General features: G+C 44.1%; 1 non-coding gene across 1 annotated transcript; it reads right to left on the bottom strand.

Moving 5' to 3' along the window:
• Window positions 1-255: 255 nt before the first annotated feature.
• TRNAE-UUC (transfer RNA glutamic acid (anticodon UUC)) lies at window positions 256-329 on the bottom strand. Its single transcript has one exon. It is a non-coding gene; the product is annotated as a tRNA-Glu (tRNA).
• Window positions 330-3,288: the final 2,959 nt, after the last annotated feature.

Here is a 3,288-nt window from a genome sequence, read left to right as displayed (position 1 = left end):
TACGATAAAACTAGTCTACAGCCATGGCAGATCGCCACTATCATGACATGTTTGCTCATGTCCAGCAGCTCGCTCATCGGACTGTTGGATGCACTAGAGGAATATGCTTCGGTGAGAGGGGGAGATATGCCTTATACTCCCTCCGTTCCAAAAAAAAAGCAAACAGAAGCTTAAATTTACAAGCATTTTTGATGGTTTTTCTGTAGCTAGCCGGAGCTGCAATTTGGGTATAGTCAAAAAATAAGTAAAAAAAGGCTCCATTGCCGGGATTTGAACCCGGGTCGCCTGGGTGAAAGCCAGGTATCCTAACCGGGCTGGACGACAATGGATTGGTGACGTATTTTCAAATTCCGTAGATACCACTACATCACAGCACGTGGGCTGCCTTGCTACTTCGTGCGTTCGGAAAAATTACCATGCGTTTTGTTTAAAACATTATAGTCATTTTTGCTATCATTTTTTTGAAATGGAGACAATTTTTTGCCTCATCCATTAATTAAGAAGAATAAGACAGTTTGAGGTTACATTATGACTTTTGCTATATGTCACTACATACTAATTTTTATAGAACACAGTGTACAGATGCAAGCGCTCATATATACGCACATACACTCATCCCTATGCAATATAGACATAGTATATCCCTGTGAGCACCCCCGAGAGACCGAGTTCGCATATTATCTTGAGATTTACAAAGTCATCACAGCCGCTTCGTAGTCAACGAGAACATCTCCTGGCTGGGGATATCACTGCCCTCCTAACCATCCAACCACAGATTGGTTCGCCATTTTACATACTAACTGAACCTACTTATTTTGTGGGGAGACCTATTGGGGCATTTCTATTTGATCTCCTAAAAGTTAGTGAAGAATCCGGCCGAGAAAAGTTAGTGGAGTATAATTTTTACTTCACTAACGAGGCCGCATCTGACTAATACCCTAAAAGTTAGTGGAGTAAAAATAAAATTGTCTAACTTTTGTCTCCTAGCCGCACGAATGTCAAACACTACACAATACATATCTTAAAAACGCATAGCCGTCATAAAAAAGTTTCATCATTGTGTTTCCCTATGCGAAGTTCACCCAACAAATCACTCGAAACACAATGTTTCATCCAATATCACCACAAATGTAGTATGTATATGCTGCGGATCGAGCCAATCAATGACATGCACCACCACTCCTCGGCCACCACCACTCAAATGATGTCGTCGGCGACGAAATCAACTCCACCATCCTCTCGGCCACCATGACCATCGCCATTCTCTCGGCCACCATGACCATCGCCATTCTCTCGGCCACCACCGCCACCACCACCCCCTCAACCACCACCATCAACACCATTACCGTCACCACCACCCCCTCGGCCACCACCATCAACACCATCACCGCCGCCACCACCAGCTTGACCACCACCAACATTCCGAAGATAGGCTTCCAAGATCTCTCCACGAGTGAGCTCCCAATACTTTCTTGTTGTTTCATCCATTGTGTTTGGATTCATGAACATGATAACGCGTTCCTCAGCCTTCTTGGCATCACGAATCCTCTCCTTCTCAAGTGCAAGCCTACGCTCCTCCGCCTTCAACTTTCTCTCTTCGGCTGCCAACTTGGCCTTCCATTTCTCATCCTCTAACGCCTTGAGCTCATTCCAACAAGACGCGAGGTTTTTATTTTTACCTTGTTGGCATTTCATCGAGCACTTGGCAAACCTTGTAAAATAAGAGAGAATAGGCATAAGTATTGTGACATAATGTGTAATAACAGCCCATAATGCAATAAATATTGATATAAAAGCATGATGCAAAATGGACGTATCAATCACGTCCGTGACAAGTAGACCGAAACGATTATGCATCTACTACTATTACTCCACACATCGACCGCTATCCAACATGCATCTAGAGTATTAAGTTCATAAGAACAGAGTAACGCCTTAAGCAAGATGACATGATGTAGAGGGATAAACTCATGCAATATGATGTAAACCCCATCTTTTTATCCTCGATGGCAACAATACAATACATGTCGTTCCCTTTCTGTCACTGGGATCGAGCACCGCAAGATTGAACCCAAAGCTAAGAACTTCTCCCATTGCAAGAAAGATCGATCTAGTAGGCCAAACCAAACTGATAATTCGAAGAGACTTGCAAAGATAAACCAATCATACATAAAAGAATTCAGAGGAGATTCAAATATTGTTCATAGATAGACTTGATGATAAACCCACAATTCATCGGATCTCGACAAACACGCCGAAAAAGAAGATTACAACGAATAGACCTCCAAGAGAATCGAGGAGAACTTTGTAGTGAGATCCAAAGAGAGAGAAGAAGCCATCTAGCTACTAGCTATGGACCCGAAGGTCTGAAGTAAACTACTCACACATCATCGGAGGGGCCATGGAGTTGATGTAGAGGCCCTCCGTGATCAATGCCCCCTCCGGGGAGCTCCGGAAAATGCCCCAAGATGGGATCTCTTGGGTACAGAAGGTTGCGGCGGTGGAAATAGGGTTTCGTGGTGCTCCTGGATGTTTGCGGGGTATATGGATATATATAGAAGGAAGAAGTAGGTCGATGGAGCAACGAGGGGCCCACGAGGGTGGAGGGCGCGCCTAGGGGGGTGGGCGCGCCCCCTGCCTCGTGGCCTCCTCGATTGTTTCTTGACGTCCACTCCAAGTCTCATGGATCATGTTTGTTCCAAAAATAACGCTCCCGAAAGTTTCATTCCGTTTGGACTCCATTTGATATTCCTTTTTGGCGAAACTCTAAAATAGGCAAAAAAATAGCAATTTGGGCTGGGCCTCCGGTTAATAGGTTAGTCCCAAAAATAATATAAAAGTGTAAAAATAAGCCCATTAACATCCAAAATAGATAATATAATAGCATGGAGCAATCAAAAATTATAGACACGTTGGAGACGTATCACATAATAATAGTATTCATGGAGATTTTTTTGGTGGAATTTATGCAACTCGTATAGCTAATTTTCTTGATATACACATACGTGGAGATGATATTGAGTTGCCTCCTTCTTATCTAGATTATGATGCTATGGTTCGTCATCAGTTTGTTGAGAGAAACGATCAGTCCCTCCAGTACCGACTAATCTTTGACAGATGTCGCACCTATCACGTCGCTCTCCCTGCTCCAGCTTTCTTTGACTTTCTGGCAAAGGAGAGATATGTTATAACCAGGGAGGAGGCGACCGAGTATGAGAGGAGGGCGGAGGCAGCCCGCCTCCATGCTGCAGTGCTTCAGGCAGTAGCTGATGCATCTCAGTACGACCC

This window comes from Triticum aestivum, chromosome 1A (assembly GCF_018294505.1).
Source record: "Triticum aestivum cultivar Chinese Spring chromosome 1A, IWGSC CS RefSeq v2.1, whole genome shotgun sequence".
NCBI classification, from domain to species: Eukaryota; Viridiplantae; Streptophyta; class Magnoliopsida; order Poales; family Poaceae; genus Triticum; species Triticum aestivum.
This window is presented reverse-complemented; position numbering and strand designations above follow the sequence as displayed.